The sequence below is a fragment of the Lathyrus oleraceus genome, chromosome 2 (genome assembly GCF_024323335.1).
Source record: "Lathyrus oleraceus cultivar Zhongwan6 chromosome 2, CAAS_Psat_ZW6_1.0, whole genome shotgun sequence".
Classification (NCBI taxonomy): Eukaryota; Viridiplantae; Streptophyta; class Magnoliopsida; order Fabales; family Fabaceae; genus Lathyrus; species Lathyrus oleraceus.
In genome coordinates this window covers 423,084,032-423,103,838 of record NC_066580.1, presented here as the reverse complement: position 1 = coordinate 423,103,838, position 19,807 = coordinate 423,084,032, and the positions used below count along the sequence as shown (strand labels likewise).

Here is a 19,807-nt window from a genome sequence, read left to right as displayed (position 1 = left end):
GAGTGTTATCAACTGATGAAATTTTATTTTTCTGGCGAGGACATCATGTTCATTCAAGATTTCAATATTCTAGGCCTTTATGAAGGACCCAAACTAGGATCACAGTGGATGCTCGTGTTCGACGGTGCCTTTAATGTAAAAGGACAGAGGATAGGAGAAATCATCACATCTCCGACTGGTTTTCACATTCCATTCACCGCAATATTATACTTTGATTGTACCAACAACATGGAAGAATATGAGGCATGTATATACGGTAGTGAAGCAGCTATTGACTTAAGAATCAAGATTCTTGAGGTGTATGGGGACTCTACTTTAGTGACCAGTCAAGTTCGATGAGACTAGGAAGCTCGTAATAAGAAGTTGATTCCGTACAGAGGACACGTGGTGAAGTTGATTACCTATTTTCATGAAATCACTTTTCATTATGTCCCAAGGGAACATAATCAGTTAGACAATGTTATATCTACTATGGAATCCATGTTTAAAGTCAAGTGGAAGAACGAGGCACCTGCCATCTTCATTGACCACTTGGATGAACTAACACAATGTTTAGTAATGGAGGTCAAAGCTAACGATCAGCCTTAATTATATGTCACTAAGAGATATATGGAAAAAAAGGGTATCCCGAGAAAGCATCCATCACTGATAAGAATTCTTTGAGAATATTTTCTGCTAAGTTCTTTCTACATGGGGATGTGTTGTACAAGTGGAACTATGATTTCATGTTGCTCAATGCATGGATAGACACAAAGCAAGCACGATCATAAGGTCCATCCATGAGGGTTGTGAAGGTGTACATGCTAAGGGGCCCACCTTAGATAAAAAATCATTCAGGCTGGTTATTATTGGACAACCATGGAGGTCGTATGTTAAAACTTTGTCAAGACATGTCACAAATGTCAGATATTTGATGACAAGATTCATTTTCCTACGACTCCATTAAATATATTGACTTCTCCTTGGCCATTCTCCATGTGGGTATTGACATGATTAGTATGATTGAACCGAAAGTTTCTAAGGTCATCATTTCATCCTAGTTGCCATTGACTACTTCACAAAGTGGGTTGAAGTTGCTTCATACGCTAATGTTACAAGACAAGTGGTTACACGATTCATAAAGAAATCAATAATATGTTGCTACGGTGTTCCTAGTAAAATTATTACTAGCAATGCCAGTAACCTCAACAACAAAATGATGAGCGAGTTGCGCCAATAATTTAAAATCGAGCATCACAACTCTTCACCAAACCGGCCCAAGATGAATGGCATTGTCGAAGCAGCTAACAAGAACATCAAGAGAATTATCCAGAAGACAGTCAAGACGTATAAGAACTTGCATGAGACGCTTCCTTTTGCTTTGAATGGCTATAGAATTTCAGTGCACACTTCTAACGGGGCACCCCCTTATTCATTTGTATGTGGAATAGAGGTTGTTTTGGCTAATGAAGTGAAATTCCCTCTCTAAGAGTCATCATGGAAGCAGATCACGATGAAGCTGAATGAGTGCAATCCAGATGTGATTAGCTAAATCTGATTGAAGATAAGGATTTGACGATTGGCTTCCATGGTCAGTTGTACCAAAGACGCCTCAAAAGAGCTTTTGATAAGAAGGTTCACCCTCGCGTGTACCAAGTAGGTGAATTCTTGCTCAAGAGATACTCTTCTATTCACTCGGATCCTCGAGGAAAGTGGACTCCCAAATATAAAGGACCCTTCATTGTCAAAAAGGCATTCTCATGAGGGGCTCTCATTCTCACTATAACAAATGAGGATGACTTGCTGATGCCGATGAACTCATATACAATCAAAATATATTATGTCTAGAAAAAAATGATGAATACAAGCCTGCTAGATTGGCATATGCAAGAACCAATCTAGGAAAAAATGGCTATCCTGATGGACCCAAAAAAGAAATGTCCATGCAAAAGTTAGGGATAAAACAAAAATAAATAAATAAATATATATATATATCCAATGTTGGAGCCCAGTGCTACAGTGAATAACATCCAATGTTGTAATCAATGGAAAACAAACAAATTTCCCATTTCCATTACTTTATTTTTCAATTTTTTTGCAAACTCCTCTTTAAGGATTTTTTCATCCTTTTATGCACCTCATATATACAAAAAAATTCACAATCGATGAAATTCAGTCGTTATCAGTTACTTCTTTTTATTTTTCCACATTTTGTTTGCGAAATAATTGCCAATCTTGATAACATAATGCTAGAAAACATTGAGAATAATAAAAGCAAAATCAAGAGAAACACATTTTTCATATCCTCAAATTTTCCCTACTCCATATCACTCTCTTGAGACCTAAACCCTAAGTATACATCCTGTAACGGTAAATTCATGATCATCAAGCAATGGATAAGCTAGACATCAATAAAACCAGAGTCGCCACCGAGATTTTATTGTTTCCAAGGGAAAAGGGAAAAAGTACGAACAAAACCCAAAAGTAAGAAGTTTTTAAATCAAAACTAATAAAATGTCATAGATTACAGGTAAGGGGGATGGTTACACAGAGGGAATGTGTTAGCACCTAAGGTGCCCTAGGTACTCCTAGGGAGCCCTTTTTGTGTGCATATGTATTTGGTACAAAATGATGTTTACAAACAAATAGAATGGGGGGATGAGAAAAGAATTCATTTATTATATTTTTGTGTTTGACAAGACCTTCGGACTTGTGCCTACGTACCAACATAAAAATGAGGGATCAAAACCTCGTAGTTCGTGATACAAATTTCAAAGTGGATGCATTGCTTTTAACAAATATTAAGTTTGAAAGGCACAAAGGCCTAAAAATGGTTTGAATGAGTTAGTTATTTTTGGCCTTTTTTGAAAGTTTAAGTCATGTATAGTTAAGTTTATTTACAAATTTGATTTAAGAAAAGAAGTTTGAAAATGCAATGGCATAAGGCCAAAGTTTCTATCTTTTTGCAAAGTGGTCAAAGTTTAGAACAAAATAAGTTCAAACAAAGAAAATTTTAAAAGGAGGGAGAGATTTTGAAATTTAAGAAATGGGGAGGAGATGAAGAGACTAATCCTATGCACAAAATTAAAAGTTAAGGGTTGAAAAGATCTGACGAATGGGTAGAAATCCGATAGACAAGAACGTCAATAGAAACCCAGATTCCCTTGGACATTTAGAATCAAGTAAGACACAAATGCACAATTATATCAATCTTGAAGAGCAAGGCATCAAATAAAGATAGCCACATCCAAGCTTAGCCACTCCATGATCTTCTTCGAATTAGCCCATGTAACAGATGAATTCCATAAGTCACATGTTCAAAATAACAGCTTCACAATGATCATGTTGCAGATGAACTCAAAGGGATCTTGAATGATATATCAGATGAAGTTTCAAACTGCAATCACTTGGTTACACAAAATTTGGCATTGGCCAAGTCCTTTAGCATAGGAATTTTGCCTAAATTCTAAGTCCATTTGTCCAGAATCAAGCCAACTATCCACACAAAAGTTTTTTAGGATTTTTGTTGTTATTATGTACATTAGTGGTCAAAGACCATACATACAAACAAAGTATACACAAAATGGAATTTATCACATAATATGGTCCAAGTGGACAAAGTGAAAATTTGCATTAACATAAACAATTAGAATGGTATGAATAATGGCAAATGAATAAAGACTAAAATTAAATGACATTAAAGTAAATGACTTGAAATTAAAAGTTAGTTGTTAATGAGTTAGAGGTTAGTATTTTTTTTTCTTTTCATTTTAAGTCATTCTTTGGAGAACAGTCAACCCACTTATCACAAGCATGGATCCCTGAACCAAGACATCTTCCAAAGGAAGGAAAAAAGGCCAAGTTTCCATACAATACCATGAAAGAGGGGAGACTTACAATCTCACTAACTAGAATGCTATGCCTTTTGTGTCAAAAATTTAGCGCTATATTAAGCAATCATAATTGGACTTATGTAGAAGTCACAACTATTTGAGGTCGGGCAATAGAATTTTGGTGTTAATGCATGTTAGAGACATAGTATAACGGACTATGCTCATGAAACATACCACACCCAAAAAGAATATGCAAAAGAGGTGGCCTAATCTCATCCATACTTATGTTGATTTTTCAATCAACTAGCCTTAGGATTTTGAGATACCATAGGTCAAATGAGATGAATGCATAAAGAATGGGAATGAGATGAAGAGGGAAGGGAATGGATCAAAACTCAAATTGGTCAAAGGAGGACTTTTACCAAATTAATATCATCTATTCATTTTGGAAGATGGAATGTACATTCCATCAATCCTCTAAATCCAATGATATTCACTTGACAAAGTCAAATCAACCTTGACCAAGGCCCAACAACAAGAGACAAACTCAAACAAATCATCACAATTGGTCAACACAATTAATTGGCATTTATTCAAATTAAAAAGACTAAAATAATACATTTAAATTAAATATGGTTTGCCAAATTCCTGAAACCTCATCAAAACACCAAAGAAATGACCATGAGATTTATCATAGGTCAAACAAGGTCAAAGGACCTTGGAGAAAAAATTCAGAATTTTTAAAGACTTAAAAGTATTTTTAAACAATTAAAAACAAACACAAAATCAATTAAATCATGAAAAATATTAATAATGATCCAAAAAATAATTTTAATTCAAAATATGAAAGAGGAAATTATTTGAAATTTTTTGGTGAAACTCTCATATTTTTTGGATCAATATTAAAATTAATATGAATTAATGAAAATAGAAGGATTAAAATGAAAATCAGAAAATAGAAAAAATCGTGGACCACTTGATCTCCCTCAGTAATTGAGGCGGCAAATCAAGTGGTCCTCAGCGCGTGTTCCACAATGGACACTAGTCAATGCGCTGCAGGGATGGTATTAAAAACCAATGCACGAGATTAAAATGTTTTGCAAGGATCCTATGGTTTGAGACGTGCCAACACACGGCCGGAGCTGTAACTCCGGTCTTCTTCTCCGGTGGACCTCACCGGATTGGTCCAGCCTCAACCATCACCAAAATAAAAAAGAAGGATATAATCTGAAAGGAAAAATGGCATAGAGCACGAATCTGACCTCAATTTTAACTAACTCCACATATATAGAAAGATATGAGGAGTTGAATTTTGAGGTGTGTCAACTGAGTTGCTTCGATTTAACCTCTAAGCAACTAAATCTTCTTGCCTACATTGGTAGGACTTTAGACAACCAAAGATCCAAGAAAATTGAGTATGATTGAGTGAGAATCGAAGAGATGAAGTTTTCTGAAAATTACCTTCAATGTTATGTAGTACTTGATGTTGCTTGCTTCACATACGATCTGATCACACTTGAGAAGCTAGCAGGAAGTGATTAGAGAGGTTGCAAGGTTGTGGATCCTGGAGTTCTTGAATCTCCAACAGTTGAGATTCAAACTCAAATTTAAAATTGAGATTTCTCAGGTTTTCCTTAAGAATAAGAGGGTTTCAATGGGGGGCAAAGATGGCACGCAAGGTGTGATTCAAATGAGCTCATAAGCCTTCTATTTATAGCCAAAGGGAATGATATTTGCACACTTCATAATCTGTCCAAAATTGGCAATGTGGATGACACGAGTGCATAGGCATGTACAAGCCCATGATGCAATACATTAAGGTCCAAAAATTATTCAAATTGAAGTCTGAATGAAGCTTGAATGGCAAGGCATTATGAACTGAAGTTCGTACAATTGATTCTTTCCAATGATGCATCCATGTTAAATCCATGCGCAAACCTAGCATTTTTTATCCAAAATGCATGAAATTGGGTTATTATGAAAGCTTGGATCAAGGGGAAGAAGTTTGATATTGAACACTTTTTCATTTGGAGCTTGGAATATGGAGAATTTTGAGGTGGAAGTTTGGAAATTTCAACATGTTGAAAATTTTTCTAAGTGTCAAGCCATATATCTCAATATTCCACCTTGCTTAACTTTTTATGTGAGCTTCAAATGAAAAAAGTGTCTTCATCAAAGTTGTAATTGTTACCAATTTAGTGTCATTTGGATTTATAATGATAGAGTTATGCATTTTTGATATTTGGAAAAATCACTTGTTCAATATTATAGGTAAAAAATGACCTATAATATAACCTCATATCACCTGCTCATAAAAGTTGAATTTGCTTTCAATCACAAAATCAAAGTTGAAGTAGACATCTTGAATTTGATTGTGCAACTTGGAAATATTTCATCTCATAAAAATTGATCAAGTTATGGCTTTGGGAAGTTGACTTTCAAATTAGGGTTTAGACAAAAGGACCTATAATGTTTCAACATAGAAAATGATTTTCCAAGCAAAAATATCTCTAGGTCTCAACACTAAAGTTGTTTAGAATGTCATTTAGAGTAACTTTATCCTTGGAATAATTTTCATATGGTGAAAATTGTAGGTGATAGGGTCTAGGGAGACCCAATTTTGATCAGATGAATTCATCTGGCCAACCACCATCAACCAACTTGCTAAGCTTCAATTATTTTGACTTTCTTGGCTCATGGTGGATCATATATGCATAAGATGATGAATTTTGAAGTGTCTCTTGAGAAATTTGATCAATTGGTGAGATAGATTGTTGGAGAAGTTAATCAAGATACTTAGTCAAACTAGGGTTTCAAAGGAAAATCACCTCCAGACTCTTGAAGAAAACTTGATCAATATTACATGTAGGAATCAATGGAACTCATGTATGATGCTCATAACCATTCTTGGATCAATTCATGGTTGTGCTCTTTGTCATGAGGGTCTCAAACCCTAGAGATGAACTTGATAGATCAATGGTGATCATGCCCTACCTACAAAAGAGTTAGGCAAATACAAAGATATATTTTTGGTATTTTGGTTAGTAAAATAATAATATACAAGTATGATACAATCACATAGTGCTTGGTGATCTCTCCCAAAACAAACCCAATGAAAGAGGGGTAAGGAGGATGCCAAGGTATGATCCCAATGCTAATGCTTTTGATGAAATTGCATGAGGGATCTTAGGGTCAAAATTGGGGTATTACACATCCCATATGCATTTGTACTCCATGATCACCATAATCCACAAGCCCAAGGCATGGGATTCATCTTAAAAGCCCCAAGATCCTCTGGTCATGTTAGGGTGTGCCAAGTTACCTTAACCTTAATCTCAGCCTTAAGCATCCCACAAAGCTTGGGGGAACATTCAAGATATCTCACTCACTCCCATGAGTCAAATTTGGGTGGTGAGTCCCCTTTGGAGAAGCTCAAGATTCATCAGGTCACCCAAGGACCAAACCCTAGCTCTTGACCCTCATTTTGGCTTGTACAAGTCGTGATTCACCATGGATCTTGACCATGCAATTAAAGTCCCCTAAAATCCAAAGTTTGTTCATGCCGCATACACTTTAAACATCTCAATTTGATCCCTAATTCCTTTGACCATGGTTCTTGATGAAACTTGTGGCTCAAGACTCCCTAGTCTGAGGATCCTTTGGTCATTGACCTTGCTCATTTTTGGCCATCCAATCACCCTACAATTATTCAACATTATTTAATGTCCATTACAATCAAGATCCATCATTTTACCATCTATTCAATCCATGTTACAAGTGTTTGGTTCATAAATGATTTTTCAACTTTCCATAACATTGTCCACCCACCAATTTGACCTAAAATCATTCCACAAAGGTCCAAAATTCATTTCCCAACATGGTATGATAATTTTAACACAAGACATCCATCATTGTGCCTTGGGAATCAAGAAATCCTAAATTCACCAAATTAGGTCATGTTGGTTAGTCACATTTTGGCAAGAATGGTCTATGGGAAGTTCCAAACACCCTAACTTTCCCATTTTTCAAGATTTTTAAATTCCACTTAGATTAAAATTTCCTAAATAACATCACCTCCAACTTTTTTTCAAGGTCAAATACCTAATTCATTGAGGAAGGGGTTCAATTTTTCTATTGGCAAAGTTGGTCTAACATGCCCACCATGCCCTAAAATCATGTCATGCCCACTACTTTGACACATTTCCATTTCCAAACCACAAACCCTTTTGACCTGGTTCTTTTTGCGTTCAATCAAGTTAATGGCAAGGAACAAATGGCCCAAAATTGATATAAAACTCACGAGCCAATTTTATTTGGCCTTGGTTCAAAGTTGTTGACTTGCCATGATGCACAAACCAAATGCACATCAGCCAGATTTTGCAATTCAATGCAGCAAGTCCTCAAACTCTTTCCTTCTGATCCCAATGGTCCACAAACACGTTACATACCATATTGTGGTGTGACTTAAGGTCAACTTGCAATCCAAAACCTCACAAATCAGAAAATTCGACCCCATGTGCAAATTCTATTTTTTCTCAAAATAGAAAAAAAACAAATCCAACAACAGACCATTTCATTGCCTTTGGTTGTTCCAAATTCATGATAGGGACTAATACCAACTTCTCTATGGTGAAAATAAGTTCATAATGTAGTTGTTTCATTGTTCCCCAAGTCAACACCAAGCATGCTTCAAGTCACATGCCAATCTGAAGCAAACCTCCACAATTTCCCTCCAAAACAATCCACACATATTCCCTATAAATATGTGAAGGTGTTCCACTTAAGAACCACACTGAAAAAGGCCCAAAACACTCATTCCATATATGTGTTGAACCTCCATTAACAAAGTATCGGGTTTTCATTTCTATACCACCTCAACCCTAAACAACCATCCAGAAACCTTCACCACACATCACTCAAGCTTTCCAAACACCTAACTACCCTTCCCCAAGCCTCACCTGAGTTGAGCTCTACCGTCGGAAAACTCCCCTGAGCTACTTCTGATCAGGTATATTTCCACACCCCATCACCCAAACAAGTTTCCACTTCACTCGAAATCACTCACTAATCATTTCCCATAAACTTGTAGCTTTGATTCTCCCTTATCCACCATGTAATTTTTAAATTAGGTCAAGTCAGTCTTTCTGATTTTTGAGAATGAACTCCATACTCAGAGCCAATTAATGGCTCGTGAGTGTGGAGAATGATTTTTTTTGGTTCATGTAATGAGGTTCCATGAAGAAATCCTATTGATTTTTCTAATTTACAACCTTTGATTTTCAAAAATCTCGAGGTTGAAGATGACATTATGGTTGTTACCTCGCGTCGAATTCAAATTAAAAAAGAAACCGTGTCGTGTTATGATTGGTAGTTGAGCGCGTGAATCCCTTCAAAACTTTGTTTTCTTATTTATTGCTTCGGTCCCTTTGGTTATCATCACCGGGTTTGTGGCCCAGTGGGTAAGGGAGTTGATCCCCCTATGACCCCAAGGTCAGGGATTCAACCCCCAACGTGTACAAATCTTCACATTTTATTACTTATGTTATTTTAATTATTAATTTTTCCCATTTATTTCAATTTTGATTTTATTTTTTAACCCTTTCATTTTTATTATTTTGCAAATATGATGAACACAAACTCCCATTATTTTTGTCTCTAGAATTTATTGGTGACTTGTTTTATTTCATTTGAGTTATTTTTAGTGGACTGATTAGGTCTTAAACTTAGGGATTAATGAAATCTATTTAAGTCATGACATGTTTGGCTTAGGGTTGATTAAAACCTTCCATACTTCAAACCTATCATTGGATGGTTAAGTGTTCATCCATGGTAGTTTGAAGCATGTATAGGTTGGCCCTACTTAAAATAACTTGGTCATTTGACTTATGGATAAAGTCTTATATTGTTAACTTGGATTCATCTGATATATTATATTTCCTTTTGGTTCATACTAACCTATTAACCCCTTTATACTCATTTGTTTATCATATTGACTAGTTAACTTAACCTAACTTTACTAACCCTTGATATTACTAACGTTTGGTTATCATTATCATTGTTATTATTCATTTCTATTTACTTTCATGCCATTTACATTCAAGTACTCATCATCATCATTATCATTGTATAAACTCCATCATGCATGTTTATTATATTGTCTTTACCTTATTATCATCATACACTTAAAAGAAACAAAAACATGATAGAATTATAAGACCAAAAACAATGCATGGTACTTAACCAACTTGGACTTAGAGGATCCCACATAGGACCTTTGCTTTCGGGCTTTTCTTTTACTTTCTTGTGACATTTTATTTTAAACACTTGGGTTTCAAATGTACTTACATACTTGTTGTAAGAATGGCATCATGGCACCACCTTAGGGGGACATGCTTGAAATACCATTATCCTTTGTTTAACATAGATCTCTTGGGACCCTTTACTTTTCTTGTTCGTTACTTTGCATTCATGTTGCATAAGCCATATTTCTCAATCAAATAAACAAACCTTGTATTCAACATCAAATGACTTTTTTCTTAATCAAATTCAAAATACTTAATAACTACGGTTAGTATCACTATGCCAAAAATGACTTTTAACAGCGCATCTTAGACAGCGCTTTCAAAAGAAAGCGCTGTCTAAGGTTAAAATTAAAATAAAACACGGAAAATGTTCCAAAAAAATAATGAAAGCGCTGTCTAAGGGGGGGTCTTAGACAGCGCTTTCTAAAAGCGCTGTCTAAGACCCCCCTTAGACAGCGCTTTTAGAAAGCGCTTTTAAATATAGACCTTAGTCAGCGCTTTTGATAAAGCGCTGTCTAAAGTCTTTAAATTAAAAAAAAAATTAAAACCAAAAGCGCTTTCGAATAGGTTTGATATTTTCTCTTTTCGTTAAGTTATTTTCTGATATTTCTGTATATCCATGACGGAACGTTCTCGAAAAAAAGAGAAGGTTTTCAGAACAATGGAAAACGACAATGTCGTTTTTAGAAACGGAAATCCAGTTCTCGTCGCTCAGCCACTCACCGTTGTCCGCGCCCTAACCAGCAATGGCGGCGCTCGTGTTCTTGCCACGCCGCCTACTCTGAACCCTAACTCCGACGAGTTCGAAGCATGCAAAACCCCGATGATCAAGGTGAACGACGAGCCTCAAGAAGAAGATGTCAAACCTTCCGTGGAGCGGCGTTCAATGCTCCCGTTTGACGATTTTCTAAAGGCTACGAACACACAAGTTGTCACTGTTGACGAATCGATGAAATCAATGGAAGTTGAATCAACGATTCCAAAGAATACGGAGAGTGCCGATGTTGATGTGGTTTATGAGACTCAGGAATCGGTTAAGACTGGATTCGTAGATGAATCGCTGAAGTCAACGGAAGTTGAACTACCTATTCAAACTGAGGAAGAAGCTGTCAATGTCAATGTGATTTGTGAAACACAGGAATCCATCATCGCTGATCCGATTAATGAAGCAACGCGGATTCAATCAAATGAAGAAGCTTCCAAGGAGAAGGAAGTAGATATTAATGATTTGGAGGTGTTGAAGGTAGTGAAAGGGAAAGAAGCCGCTGTTAATGACGAAGTTAGTGTTTTGAAGGTGGTGAAGAAAGATGCAGTGGAAGAGAAGAAGATTCCGAATCTTGAGGATGGTGAGTTTCCTGTTGAGCCTGGGTGGTCATTACTCGGAAGGAAGATTGAGGTTGCTACTTCCACAGCTAGAGGACTAAGGAGATTGGTGGATAATGAGATTGTTTATTTCAATTTCCCTGACCCAAATACCTCTTAGAAGTTCCAATGGATTGTTCGCGTCTCAACCAAACGTTCTGGAGTGGTAATAATAATATCAATTGATTGCAATGCTTACTATTTGAAATATTTTATTGTGTGTAATTTCCCTGAATTGTTTTGTTATTAAAATGCAATGTTGCTTGATTTGATGCTTTTGTGAGAAGGAATCGAAGTCATATATTTTGGTTATGTTGTTGTATTTAACACTTTAGGTTGGGAGGCTGCCAATGAAATGGGCAAAATCTGTCATGCCTCTTGTGCAATCTGGAAATGTTAGGGTTCAAGGCCGATGCATTGCCACACCATATAAATTGGAAATGATGCAAGAAATAATGTTGTTAGTGAGGTATGGGTAACTTCTTGTTTCCTTATGTTAGTTTAGTTTAGTTTAAATGATGTTGATGAAAGCTTTCCCTTTTACTTAGTTTTGTGCCTGTAACTTGGCTATTTCATTTGAATATGATGTTGAGTTTATTGGTGGATGAACCCATTCGTTTGATTTATGGACAGTTTTTATGTTCATCAATCTGTATTCTTGGAGTCTGTTGATACCTCTTGGAGGCTAGAGGCTTGTGGCCACATTAACTCTGCTGCTTACCCCCTCCTTACACTGTTAAACATGCTAGAGATTGAGTCATATAGGAAGGTATTGAATCACTATTTTTTAATTGTTTTGTTTGTTTGTTTGTTAGTGTTGCATTTGTAATGTGCTTTTGTTATTTTAACTAGGCTGATTTCACCCCTGAGGAAATGAAGGCTCGGAAGCGGATTCTTAAAGTATGTTCAACTATTTTCTTTCTTTCCCCACTTTTATAGAGCTTTCATGATATTATTGTTTAAATTGAATTGAATGTTGTTGTTGTTGTGAATGCATGCTAGATGCCTAAATTTTCTGTTTATATTACTAGCTTGATTCAGATGAAGCTTCAGTTTTTCCTGTTAATAAGCGAAGAAAAGGCATCAGTGAGCCACTTCCTGAGCCAAATAAGAATGAACAAGCTCTTTCAGAGTCAGCTTTGAATAAACTTGTTGGAGCTGCTGAAGTCTTTGACTTAGAGGTGTATAAATTGTGTTCCAATTTCAATTGATAGTCTTCAACTTCTCTTTCTTCTGTGTCTGTGGCCAACCCATTTATGTCTTACGTATCTTTAGGAGAAAAAAGCACCAACAACCCTGATGTGTAGTCTAAAGCCTTACCAGAGTCAAGCTCTGTATTGGATGACAAAAATTGAGAAGGGAGCTGATGATGAAAATGCTGATAGAAATCTACATCCTTGCTAGTCAGCCTACAATATATGCAATGGGTAAGTACTAATAGTACATGGTTCCTCAAACAAAACGTAGCTTTTACCTCAATATCAGTATACATTTTAACCTGACATACTTTTTATCAGAAGGACAATTTATGTGAACATATTTACTGGGGAGGCGGCAAAGAAATTTCCACAAGCAACACAGAGAGCAAGAGGAGGAGTGAGTTTGTTTGAAGCCATCAATTTTGAAATACCAAATGCGACATGCACTTTGAACTGTTTGTCTTATTGCAGTTGTGTTTGTTTATTGTAGATTCTGGCGGATGCAATGGGACTTGGAAAGACTGTTATGACAATTGCTTTGATTCTAAGTAATCCAGGCAGGGTGAAGTCAGAAGACAGTAACGCAGAGAGCCTATATGACAACATTTTCTCAACTAAGAGGAGGAATATTAACAATGTAGAGGGTGGCACTCTGATTGTTTGTCCCATGGCATTATTGGGTCAGTGGAAGGTGAGATTCCTCTCTAATTAAGCCAATTAAAAAAGCATGGTTGTTCTTTTATATTTAAGCCAATTAAAAAAGCATGGTTGTTCTTTTATATATATCTCAATATTTATGTGAAAGGCAATTTACAATGGTTTATAATATCCAGGACGAGCTTGAAACACATTCAAAATCAGGCAGCATATCCATATTTGTTCATTATGGTGGGGGTAGAACTGATAATGTTGATTTGTTGTTAGAGTACGACGTTGTCTTGACAACATATGGTGTCCTATCAGCTTCATATAAAAGTGTAAGGAAATGTTTATTTGTATTTTATTTTCATAAATTTAAATAGTGAACCTCCTCATTTTGGATTCCCTGATTCTTTGAAACCAGGATGGAGAGAATAGCATCTACCACAGGGTCCAATGGTTCAGAGTGGTACTAGACGAAGCTCACCATATTAAAGCCCATAAAAGTCAGGTTGCCCAGGCTACTATTGCCCTGTCCTCACACTGCCGCTGGTGTCTAACTGGAACACCGCTTCAGGTTAATTATTGAGAAACATTTTGTGTAATTTATAGAATTGCTAGTAGAAAAGTACTCCTCCCATATAATGAGCTCATAGTTATTAAGCAAAAGAGTGTATTGTCAAGAATCTCTTTCTGAAATTGTGATGTTCTCTGTTTCAGAATAGTTTGGAGGATCTATTCAGTCTCCTGTCTTTCCTGCGCGTTGAACCTTGGTGCAACTGGCAGTGGTATGTCAAATATTAGGCTATCTTGTAGCTAGTGTAAATTGATCAATGTTTTGTAATAAAAATCATTTGAAGACTACTATTTCATTTGTTAATCTGCTTTGTAATATAGGTGGACTAAGTTGATTCAAAAGCCCTATGAGCAGGGTGATCAAAGAGCCCTGAAATTGGTCAAGGGAATTTTGAGGACCTTGATGTTAAGAAGAACCAAGGAAACAAAGGATAAAGAAGGAAGGTAGTCATTCTTACTTCATGTGAATTGTCTCTTTCAGTATGCATGAGTGAATTTCTTAATTTATAATGATAGTTATCAATTATGCTTATGTTTTTTCAGGCCTATACTTGTCTTGCCACCAACTGATATTCAATTGATTGAGTGTGAACAGTCAGAATCTGAACGGGACTTCTATGATGCTCTCTTCCTGAGATCTAAAGTAAGTTGTCCATAGCTTGCTGCTATCTGTAAATATTTGAACAGAAACTTGTTTCACAATTGTCATCTTTTCATAAAGTGGTAGTTTTGGAAACTGTAATTTCCCTCTAATGTTGCTTTTACTAGAAACTTTATAATTGTTAGGATATTCAAAGATACTACCTTAGTTATGTATTTTCGTCTGGATTAATTGTTTACTTTAATAAGTAGGAAAACCATGGATAAAACATGGATCTGTGCCGATCGAATGACCAAAGAGTACGAGAGTGGGGTTGCGGAATTCGTTAAGTATGCTGTTCAACACGCTGAAAACCCCAGACGAATGCATTGTCCTTGCTTGCGTTGTTGTTATATTGGTAAGGTTGACGCACATGGATTGAAATCGCATTTGCTGAGGCATGGAATTGATCAAAGTTATCAGTGTTGGATATTTCATGGTGAGAAAATTAACGAGAATGTTGAATCGAGTGGATTAATAAGTTAGTGACTTAGGTAAATTATCCATGGTTTCTTTATTTTTTTTTTCAATTGTTTTGATTATAAGTTATATGTGATAATGCATGATTTCATTATATTTTTGTTTTCAATTGCTTTGATTATAAGTTATATCTGATAATGCATGATTTCTTTATTTTTTTGTTTTCAATTGCTTTGATTATAAGTTATATCTGATAATGCATGATTTCGTTATATTTTTGTTTTCAATTGCTTTGAATTGGTATATATATATATTTGTTAGCCAAAAATTGGTAGAAAAAAGGCCAAAATGGCATATATAAAATGTGATAATTGTCTGTCAAAATCTGGTTGAAAACAGGTAGAAATTCTGGTTTATAAACCTGGAAAAAATGTGGTTTAAAACAAAAGCTTCAAAAATTTTCGTATACCTTAGACAGCGCTTTTGTAAAAAGCGCTGTCTAAGGGGGGGATTAGAAAGCGCTTTAGGCAAAAGCGCTGTCTAGGGGGGGGGGCTTAGACAGCGCTTTTTGAAAAGCGTTGTCTAAGGTATACCTAAAAAAATTAAAATAGGAGGGTCTTAGAAAGCGCTTTTGGCCAAAGCGCTGTCTAAGGGGGTGGGGCTTAGACAGCGCTTTTCAAAAGCGCTGTCTAAGGTATACCTAAAAAATTTAAAATAAGAGGGTCTTATAAAGCGCTTTTGGCCAAAGCGTTGTCTAAGGGGGGGGGGGGGGGGGGGGCTTAGACAGCGCTTTTAAGATTTAAAAAAGCGCTGTCTAAACCTTTAGCAGCGGAGGTTTAGACAGCGCTTTAAAGCGCTGTCTAAGGATAAAAAAAGCGTTGTCTAAGGTCTTGTTTGTTGTAGTGTATTGTGCGCCACGAGCCTTAAGTGGTGGAGAATGAGTGAGAATGGAGCATTCCTACCCTCACTCTAACTATTTTGGACGCACGACGCTTGGCTGTTGTCTAGAACATTCACCTTTGCCCATAGACTTTAGCACAATCTAATTATAAACATTCTGTTCATGAACCCTTGTTTAAGGTAAAATCAACACAACCCATCAAACCTAATTTTTGTGTCGTATGGAACCTGTAGCGGTAAATTCATGATCATCAAGCTATGGATAAGTCATATATCAAATAACAAAAGTCGCCACCGCGCTTTTTATTGTCTCCAAGGGAAAAGGGAAAAGTACGAACAAAATACACAAATAAGAAGTTTTCAAATCAAAACTAATAAAATGGTAGAGGTTACAGGTAAAGGGGTTGGTTACACACAGGGAAGGTGTTAGCACCCAAAGTGTTCTAGGTACCCCTAGGGAGCCCTTTCTTGTGTGCATATGTGTTTTTGTACGAATGATGTTTGCAAGCAAATAGAATCGGGGGGGGGGGGGGGGGGGGTGAGAAAAGAATTCATTAATTATATTTTTGTGATTTACAAGACCTTCGGACTTGTGCCTACGTACCAACATAAAAATGAGGGATCAAAACCTCGTACTTCGTGGTATAAATTTCAAAGTGGATGCATTGCTTTTAACAAAAGTTAGGTTTGAAAGGCACAAAGACCTAAAAATGGTTTTAAATGAGTTAATAATTTTTGGCTTTTGAAAATTTTAAGTCAAGTATAGTTAATTTTATTTACAGGTTTGATTAAGAAAAGAAGTTTTAAAGTACAATGGCATAAGGCCAAAGTTTCTAGTTTGCAATATGGTCTAAGTTTAGAAAAATTAATCACAATCAAAGAAGTTTTTTAAAAGGAGGGAGAGATTTTGAAATTAAAGAAATGGAAGGAGATGAAGAGACTAATCTTAAGCATAAATTTAAAAGTTAAGAGGTGCAAAGATCTGACAAATGGGCTGCAATCCAATAGACAAGAATGTCATATAGAAACCCAAATTCCCTTAGACATTAGAATCAAGCAACAAACAATGTACATCATATCAACTTGAAGAGCAAGGCATCAAATAAAGATAGCCACATCCAAGCTTAGCAATTCCATGATCTTCTTCAAATTTGCCCAAGTAGCAGATGAATTTTAAGATGCCATAAGTCACAGGTTCAAAGTAACAGCTTCACAATGATCATGTTGTAGATGAACTCAAATGGATCTTCAATGATGTATCATATGGAGTTTCAAGCTACGAGCACTTGGTTATATGAGAGTTGGCATTGGCCAAGTTCTTTACATAGGGAGTGTTGCCTAAATTCTAAGTCCAATAGTCTTAGATCAAACCAACAGTCCACACAAGATACTTTTTAGGGGTTTTGTTCTTATTATGGACACTAATGGTCAAAGACCACACAAACAAACACAATATTCACAAACAAAATATATCACAAAATATGGTCCAAGTGGACAATGTGAGAATGACATTAACATAAACAATTAGAATGGTATGAATAATGGAAAACGAATAAGGCTTAAAAAATAAAGTGCATTAAAAGTAAATAACTTCGAATTAAATGTTATATGTTAATGAGTTAGAAGTTAGTATTTCTTTTGCTTATTCTCTTTTGTTTAAGTCATTCTTTGGAGAACACTCAACCCACTTATCACAAGCATGGATCCTTGAACCAAGACATCTTCCAAAGGAAGGAACAAAGGCCAAGTTTCCATACAATACCATGAAAGAGGGGAGGCTTACAATCTCCCTAACTAGAATGCTATGCCTTTTGTGTCAAAAATTTAGCCATATGTTAAGCAATCGTAATTGGACATACGTAGAAGTCACAACTATTTGAGGCCGGACAATAGAATTTTGGTGTTAATGCATGTTACAGACATAGTATGATGAACTATGCTCATGAAACATACCTCACACAAAAAGAAATGCAGAAGTGGAGGCCTAATCTCATCCATACTTATGCTGATTTTGCAATCAACTAGCATTAGGATATAGAGATATCATAGGTCCATGACATGAATTCATAAATAAGGGGAATGAGATGAAGAGGGAGGGAAAATGGATCAAACTCAAATTTGACAAAGGAGGAATTTTACCAAATTAAAATCATTCATTCATGTTGGGAGATGGAATGTACATTCCATCAATCCCCTAAATCCAATGATCTTAACTTAACAAAGTCAAATCAACCTTGACCAAGGCCTAACAACACAAGTCAAACTTCCAAAGTCAATTAAAATGGCTCTACACAATTTATTTGACATTTATTCAATTAAAAATACTAAAAATAATACATTAAATTAAATATGATTGGTCAATTTCCTGAAACCTCATCAAAACACCAAAGAAATGGCCATGAGATTTATCATAGGTCAAACAACGTCAAAGGACCTTGGACAAAAATTTTCAGAATTTTTGGAAACTTAAAAGTATTTTTAAACAATTAAAAATATTCACAAAATCAATTAAATCATGAAAAATATTAATAATGATCCAAAAAATAATTTTAATTCAAAATATGGAAGAGGATTTTATTTAATATTTTTTGGTGAAACTCTCATATTTTTTGGATCAATATTAAAATTAATATGAATTAATGAAAATCAAAGGAATAAAAATTAAAATCAGAAAATAAAAAAAAACGTGGACTACTTGATCTCCCTTATTAATTGAGGTGGAAGATCAAGTGCATCTCAGCGTGCGTTCCACCATACACCAAGTCAAATGTTCCACACACGTGGTAATCACTTTGGACGCATTAGATTAAAACATTTTAAAATGAATAAATGGTTCTAAACTGTGCCACATCACTGACGGAGCCAAAGGCCTGTCATCTTCTCCGATGACCCTGGCCGGACTAGTTCAATCATCACCATAACATAAATGAAAAAGGAGGACATGATCTGAAACATAAAATGGCGTAGATCACGAATATCACCTCAATTTTGACTAACTCCAAATATATATAGAGATATGTGGAGTTGAATTTTGAGGGGTGTCAACTGAGTTGCTTCGACTTGACCTCAAATTAACTCAACCTTATTGCTTACGTTGGTAGGACTTCAGAAAACCAAAGATCCAAGAGAATTGATGAGAATTGAGTGAGAATCAAAGAGAATAAAAAATCTGGAAAATACCTTCAATGTTGTGCAAAACTTGATCTCTCTTGCTTCAATTTCTGTTTGATCTTGCTCAAGTAGCTTGCAGAAGTGACTTAGGATTGGTACAAAGCTTTGGATCCTGGAGTTTTTGAATCTCCAAATAGTGAGATTCAAACTCAATTTTCAAATGAAAATTATCAGGTTTTCCTTTCAAATGTGAGGGTTTCAAGTATGGAGGTAAAGCCGGCGCGTAAGGGTCCTTTGAAATGATCACAAAGGGTCCAAATTTGGCAATGTGAATGGCACACGTGCATGGGCAGGTACACGCCCATGAAGCATCTCAATTAGATCCAAAATCCAATGAAATGAATTCTGAATGAAGCTTTAATGTAAAGGCTAAGTTATTTGATCATTTGAAGCTTGAATCTTGCCAACTGATACATCCTTGTTTACACCATGCGCAAACCCCTCAAACTTCATCAAAAAAGAATGAATTAGGACTCTTTGGAAAGCTTAGATCAATAGGAACAACTCTTATGTTGAACACTTTTCCATTTGGAACTGGTATCATGGTGAATTTTAAGGTGGAAGTTTTGAAATTTCAACATGTTGAAATTTTTTTTAAGTGTCAAGTCACATACTTCATTATTCCACCTTGCCTAACTTTTTATGTGAGCTCCAAATGAGAAAAGTGTCTTCATCAAAGTTGTATCTATTTCAAAGACCTTCAAAATGGTAACCAATTTGACATCATTTGGATTTATAATGAGTGAGTTATGCATTCTTGAAGTTGAGGAAAATCACTTGTTCAAT

At 35.8% G+C, this 19,807-nt stretch overlaps 1 pseudogene; it reads left to right on the top strand.

The window, feature by feature from the left end:
• The first annotated feature begins 10,695 nt into the window (after positions 1-10,695).
• LOC127121499 (DNA repair protein RAD5B-like) lies at positions 10,696-14,645 on the top strand (annotated as a pseudogene).
• The last annotated feature ends 5,162 nt before the right edge of the window (positions 14,646-19,807 follow it).